The following is a 7,513-nucleotide window of genomic DNA, read 5'->3' as shown; positions in this document are numbered from 1 at the left end:
CAGAACTTTAGGAGGCCAAGGCGGGTGGACCATCCGAGGTCAGGAGTTCAAGACCAGTCTAGTCAACATGGTGAAGCCCTGCCTCTACTAAAAATACAAAAATTAGCCGAGCATGGTGGCAGGCACCTGTAATCCTAGCTACTCGGGAGGCTGAGGCAGGAGAATTGCTTGAATCTGGGAGGCGGAGGTTGCAGTGAGCTGAGATTGTGCCACCGCACTCCAGCCTGGGTGACAGAGTGAGACTCCGCCTCAAAAACAAACAAAAAACCATTGCAGAGAGAAGAGGAAGGGGACCCCCAGCTGAGCCACACAAGATTGATAGCTCAAGCTAAATCGTTTGGTTTCAGAGCAGCCATGGTGTGCTGCTTACAACCCTGGCACTGGGGGCTGAAACAGGAGAGTGGCCGAGCCCAGCCCAGTCCCTCCTGCAGAAAGCTGGAGAGGCAGGCATGAGGAAACACGTGATGAGCAGCCTGGAGACTGTGGATTTTGGTTCAGTAAGCAGAGCCCGAGGTTCTGCATTTCTAATAAGCTTCCTAGTGACGCCGAAGCCGGTACTCAAACCAATAGCTAAGTAAGTGGGAAATTATCAAAACGACTAAAAGACATTAAAACCAAGATCATGACATGGATGCCCCCTGGTGTCTCTATTCGACATTGTTGTGAAGTTCCAGCCAATGCAAAAAATAAAAAAGTGAAATTTCTAGTAAAAAAACTAGAAGAGAAAATTATTACCTAGCTAGACTATCCAAGAGTCAATTAAAAAAACATGGAACTAGTAAGAGAGATAACTCAGTAAAGTGGTTGGATACAAAATAAATACACAAAAGCAATAGTAATAATCAGGTACACTTGGAAAAATTTAAAATTCAACTTAGTGATGACAACAGTAAAATTTAGGAATAATTTAACAAAAGATCTGGACACCAAATTAAGAAAATTATTTTTAAAAATTACCAAAAGGCCAGGTGCGGTGGCTCATGCCTGTAATCCCAGCACTTTGGGAGGCTGAGTGGGGTGGATCACCTGAGGTCAGGAGTTTGAGACTGGCCTGACCAACATGACCAAACCTCATCTCCACTGAGAATACAAAAATTAGTCAAGCATGGTGGTGCTCACCTGTAATCCCAGCTACTTGGGAGGCTGAGGCAGGAGAATCACTTGAACTTTGGAGGTAGAGGTTGCAGTAAGCTGAGATCGAGCCACTGCACTCCAGCCTGGGTGACTGAGTGAGACTCCACCTCAAAATAAATAAAATAAATAAATAAAAAAGACCAAAAAACAAACAAGATGTTTGTTTAGATGTAGAAGATGTAAGATACAAATAGCTTTTTTATAGATTTTTTTTTTTTTTGAGACGGAGTCTCGCTCTGCCGCCCAGGCTGGAGTGCAGTGGCCGGATCTCAGCTCACTGCAAGCTCCGCCTCCCGGGTTTACGCCATTCTCCTGCCTCAGCCTCCCGAGTAGCTGGGACTACAGGCGCCCGCCACCTCGCCCGGCTAGTTTTTTGTATTTTTTAGTAGAGACGGGGTTTCACCGTGTTAGCCAGGATGGTCTCAATCTCCTGACCTCGTGATCCACCCGTCTCAGCCTCCCAAAGTGCTGGGATTACAGGCTTGAGCCACCGCGCCCGGCCGATATTTTTAGATTTAATACAATTCTGGCAAGAAAACCCAGCTTTAAATAAATGACAAAAACTATTTTAAAATTAATTTGGGAGGAAAAATATGCAAAGATTGCTAATCATTTTTTAAGTTGAATGAGAGGGGACTTTCTTCACCAGATATTAAAACTTACCATAAAGCTACAGTCAAAATGGCGTGGCATTGCCACAGAGTTAAATCAGTGAAAAATTACTGAAAATCTAGAAAACATTACAAGTATATGTGGAAAGTCAGCACTTACTAAAAATGGCATTTTAACTGAGTGAGTAAAAGAAGGTTCCTAATAAGAGTTGCTGTCTGGTTGGAAAAAATAATTATTCTAATACTGTATGCAAAAATAAATTCAATATGGATTAAAGAGCTAAGTATAAAATGAAGCTCTAATTGTAATAGAAGAAAGCTTAGGGAAATATTTGTATAACTTCAGGGTGCTGGGGTATGGAAATGGGAGGCCATTTAAAATCTAGAAAACCATAGAAGGAAAGATTGATTGATTTGAGTCTTATATTTCAGGAACATGCAGATTTAAGTCATGAGATATGAGTTTTACCCACCGGATTGTGAAAGAATTAGAAAAGTCGAACACATCTAGAGTTGCAGGGGGACTGCTCACTGTCTCACATTTATTATATTACTGGTGGATATGTATTGCCATCATCTTCGTAGAAAAGAGACTGATGATATCTGTTACTAATGTATGTATGGGCCAGGCATGGTGGCTCACACCTATAATCCTAGCACTTTGGGAGGCCAAGGTGGGAGGAGTGCTTGAGTCCAGGAGTTTGAGACCAGCCTGGGCAACAAGGCGAGATCATCTCTACAAAAAAAAAGCCAGGTATTGTGGCATGGGTCTGTAGTCCCAGCTACTTGGGAGACTAGACTGGGAGGATTGCTTGAGCCTGATGTCAAGGCTGCAGTGAGCTGTGACCACGCCACTGCATTCCAGCCTGGGTGACAGAGCAAGAGCCTGTCTCAAAAAAAAAAAAAAAGCCGGGCGCGGTGGCTCAAGCCTGTAATCCCAGCACTTTGGGAGGCTGAGATGGGCGGATCACAAGGTCAGGAGATCGAGACCATCCTGGCTAACACGGTGAAACCCCGTCTCTACTAAAAATACAAAAAAACTAGCCGGGCGAGGTGGCGGGCGCCTGTAGTCCCAGCTACTCCGGAGGCTGAGGCAGGAGAATGGCGTAAACCCGGGAGGTGGAGCTTGCAGTGAGCTGAGATCGGCCACTGCACTCCAGCTCGGGCGACAGAGCAAGACTCCGTCTCAAAAAAAAAACAAAAAACAAACAAACAAACAAAAACAAAACAAAAAAAATATGTATGTGAGAGGAATTTAAAATTTTTGCACTTTTAACTGCTTATCACTATTTATGTGCATATTTATTAATTATATACATACAATGTCCCTGTCATATATGCATGGACATATAACTATGGACATAGGCATGCAAAAAACAGAGTCTGAAAGATTTATTCCAAATTGCTGATAGTGGCTGCCTTTGGGGACAGAAGGTGATGAGGAGGGTTTGTGCAATGCATTGCTGAATTTTAAAATAGGATGTATTGTGAATTTTTAAAATAACAGAAAATATGCATGACTTTTGACCCGGAAATTCTAGTTTTAGGATTCATAGTCATGAAGAAGGAAGGATCTGTTTTCCTGGAGCTAGCAGTCCAACATGGGAGACAGAGATTTAGCAGCTAATGTAGCTGCAAACTTTTCTAAAGCGCCACGAAGGAGAGGTAGCTCCTGCAAATCTGAAACGTTGAGTGCAAGTGCAACTGAAAAAACTCTCAGGCCGGGCGCGGTGGCTCAAGCCTGTAATCCCAGCACTTTGGGAGGCCGAGATGGGCGGATCACGAGGTCAGGAGATCGAGACCATCCTGGTTAACACGGTGAAACCCCGTCTCTACTAAAAAATACAAAAAACTAGCCAGGCGAGGTGGCGGGCGCCTGTAGTCCCAGCTACTCGGGAGGCTGAGGCAGGAGAATGGTGTAAACCCGGGAGGCGGAGCTTGCAGTGAGCTGAGATCCGGCCACTGCACTCCAGCCTGGGTGATAGAGCGAGACTCCGTCTTAAAAAAAAAAAAAAAAGAAAAACTTAGGACGGCCCAATCCCCATGGCTGGGATTGAGAAGTCACAGAGAAGGTCTGAGTGCAGCCCACTGGGAGGTAGCACTCACTGGGCCCCCGGGCCAGAGCTGGCTCACTGGGCTGGGCAAATCCCTTTGAGGTGCAGGTGGGCTGAGGCTGGCGGGCAGGCATGCATTGGGAGCTGGGGTGTTGGGAACCTCCTGGCCAGCAGAGTGGCACAAGGGTGAGGTGTGCATTACCCATGCCTGGAGGGCCCCAGCAAGGTGGCCACCCTACCAGCACCGGGGCCGAAGTGACAGGTGCATGGTAGGACAGGTCTCCACACATGCCTCTAGCAGACACTGAGCCAGAGCAAGGACAAAAGACCAGGGCCTTCCTCCAGCAGTGTCTCTCCAGCGTCTCTGTTGACAGAACTTAACGTGCTCGCTGCAAAGGAGACGTCTTCATTGCAGAGCAGTTAATGAAGGGTGGACTCGGACATGATAACGGGGCAGTTGGTTTAGAAAAACTTAAAAAAAAAAATAACAGCTTTATTGAAGTATAATGTATATATCACAAAATTTACTCATTTAAGTATATGATTCAGTTATTTTTAAACCTGCAGAATTGTGCAACTAGCACCATGATCCAATTTTTAAAAGTTTCTATCATTCCCAAAGATCATTCATGAACCCCTTTTGAGTTGGAGTCTCGCTCTGTCACCCAGGCTGGAGGGCAGTGGCGCGATCTCGGCTCACTGCAACCTCCGCCTCCCAGGTTTAAGAGATTCTTATGCGTCGGCCTTCCGAGTAGCTAGAATTACAGGCGTGTGCCACGCCGGGCTAATTTATATATATATGTGTGTGTGTGTGTGTGTGTGTGTGTGTATATATATGTATTCTTTTTTTTCTTCTTCCTGAGAGGGAGTCTCGATCTGTCGCCCAAGCTGGACTGCAGTGGTGTGATCTTGGCTCACTGCAACCTCCACCTCCTGGGATCAAGCAATTCTCCTTCCTTGGCCTCCTGAGTAGCTGGGACTACAGGTGCCCACCATCATGCTGAGCTGATTTTTGTATTTTAGTCGAGACAGGGTTTCCTTTTGTTTGCCAGGCTGATCTCGTACTCCTGACCTCAAGTGATCCGCTCACCTCAGCCTCCCAATGTGCTGGGATTACAGGCATGAGCCACCGCATTAATTTTTGTATTTTTAGTAGAGACGGGGTTTCACCTTATTGACCAGGCTGGTCTCAAACTCCTGACTTCAGGTGATCTGCCTGCCTTGGGCTCCCAAAGTGCTGAGGTTACAGGCGTGAGTCCCTCATACCCTTTTTCTAGTCTGTGTTTCAACTTCCAGACAACCATGAATCTGCTCTCTGTATCTATAAATTTGCTTTCTCTGGACACTTCATATAAATGGAATCATGTGATACTGTACCCTTTGCATCTGACTTCTTTCATGTCCATGTTTCTTTTTTTTTTTTTTGAGACAGAGTCTTGCTCTGTCGCCAGGCTGGCGTGCAGTGGCGCAATCTTGGCTCACTACAACCTCCACCTCCCAGGTTTGAGTGATTCTCCTGCCTCAGCCTCCCAAGTAGCTGGGACTACAGGCATCCGCCACCATGCCCGGCTAATTTTTTGTATTTTTAGTAGAGACAGGGTTTCACCATGTTGGCCAGGATGGTCTTGATCTCTTGACCTTGTGATCCACTCACCTCGGCCTCCGAAAGTGCTGGGATTACAGGTGTGAGCCACTGCACCCGGCCATGTCCATGTTTTCAAGGCTCATCCATGTTGCAGCATGTGTCAGCTCATTCCTCTTGACTGCTGAAGTGTTCCACCGTATGGACGTACCTCATTTTGTTAATCCTTGCACCAGCTGATGGACACTTGGGTCCTCTCCCCTTTTAGGCCAGTGTGAATAATCCTGCTGTGAACATTGACGTACACGTGAGGCGTTCCCTGCTTCTGTTGTGACCTTTTCCTTTCTGCTGGTCCACTTACCCTCAGGACTTCCATCCCTGGGTCTCCTCCTGCCTGGTTTGCTCCATCCTGTGTCTCTTCATGCTGCACTCTACCCTCAGCATCTTTTTTTTCTTTGGAGATGGAGTCTCACTCTGTCTCCCAGGCTGGAGTGCAGTGGCGTGCTCTTGGCTCACTGCGATTTCTACCTCTTGGACTCTAAGCGATTCTCTTACCTCAGTCGCCGAAGTAGCTGGAATTACAGGCGCCTGCCATCACCCAGCTAATTTTTGTATTTTTAGTAGATATGGGGTTTCACCATGTTGGCCAGGTTGGTCTCGAACTCCTGATCTCAAGTAATCCACCTGCCTCGGCCTCCCAAAATATTGGGATTACAGGCGTGAGCCACCGTGCCCGGCCTCCCCACAGCTTCTAACCTATCTCCAGTTCCCTAATTTTGCTCTTAAACAGTCATTGAATTCTTTATATGAGGTTTTTTTTGGTTTAGAATTTCCATTTGTCCTGTTTATATATTCCAATTATTTGGCAATTTCTCAGGCTTGTGTTACTCCTAGAACACAGTTAAGCATTGCACATTCACACCCACCTTTGAGAACTCCAAATTTCAGGCTTCGGGGGCTGATTCTGTCAAATGCTTCTATTTTTCTTTTTTTTTTTTTCAGCCCAGAGGTCTTTTATTTATTTATTTTTTAACACCTATGATGCCATGATTTCATAGGGAATGGGTTCCAGCAGCTCAGGCTCCTTCCCATTGGTCCTCACAAAGTGTGCTTCTCTGGGTGGAGCAGGCTGGCGCTTCAGCTGAACCCAGGTACCTTTCTCTTTGGCTTCCTTCTTTTTCTGATCATTTTCCTTCACGCGTTTCAGGAAGCCATCTCGGCTCTTAGAGTGCTTAATGTGCTCAATACGCACATTAATTCTCTTGGCAAGAATCTTGCCCTTAACTTGTTTGTTTACAACAATGCCAACAGCATGCTGGGTAACGCTGTAGACTCTCCCAGTTTTGCCATGGTAACACTTGTGGGGCATTCCTTTTTGAACAGTACCCATTCCCTTGATGTCTACAATATCACCTTTCTTATAGATTCACATATACGTGGCCAAAGGAACAACTCCATGTTTTCTAAAAGGCCTAGAGAACATACATCGGGTGCCTCTCCTCTTTCCCTTTGTGTTCGTCATTTTGGCGAATTACTGGAAGATGGCGGTTCCGGCCGAAAGGACCTATTTTTCTTTTTAAGCAGGAAATGCTTGTGCCCTACTTTTTGCTGTATGTGAAAAATTAAGATATAACTTGAGACCTAGGGTGATGTTAACTTCTCTAGTTTCTTTTTTTTTTTTTTTTGAGACGGAGTCTGGCTCTGTCCGCCCAGGCTGGAGTGCGGTGGCCGGATCTCAGCTCACTGCAAACTCCGCCTCCCGGGTTCACGCCATTCTCCTGCCTCCGCCTCCCGAGTAGCTGGGACTACAGGCGCCCGCCTCGTCGCCCGGCTAGTTTTTTGTATTCTTTAGTAGAGACGGGGTTTCACCGTATTAGCCAGGATGGTCTCGATCTCCTGACCTTGTGATCCACCCGTCTCGGCCTCCCAAAGTGCTGGGATTACAGGCTTGAGCCACCGCGCCCGGCCCTCTAGTTTCTTTTCTTCTTTTTTTTTGTAAGACGGAGTCTCGCTCTGTTGCCCAGGCTGGAGTGCAGTGGCGCAATCTCAGCTCACTGCAAGCTCCGTCTCCCGGGTTCACACCATTCTCCTGCCTCAGCCTCCCGAGTAGCTGGGACCACAGGCGCCCGCCA

At 46.5% G+C, this 7,513-nt stretch overlaps 1 pseudogene; it reads right to left on the bottom strand.

Moving 5' to 3' along the window:
* Window positions 1–6,402: 6,402 nt before the first annotated feature.
* Window positions 6,403–6,918, bottom strand: LOC115893958 (annotated as a pseudogene).
* Between the last annotated feature and the right edge of the window lie 595 nt (window positions 6,919–7,513).

This window comes from Rhinopithecus roxellana, chromosome 16 (genome assembly GCF_007565055.1).
Source record: "Rhinopithecus roxellana isolate Shanxi Qingling chromosome 16, ASM756505v1, whole genome shotgun sequence".
In the NCBI taxonomy this organism is placed as follows: domain Eukaryota; kingdom Metazoa; phylum Chordata; class Mammalia; order Primates; family Cercopithecidae; genus Rhinopithecus; species Rhinopithecus roxellana.
This window is presented reverse-complemented; position numbering and strand designations above follow the sequence as displayed.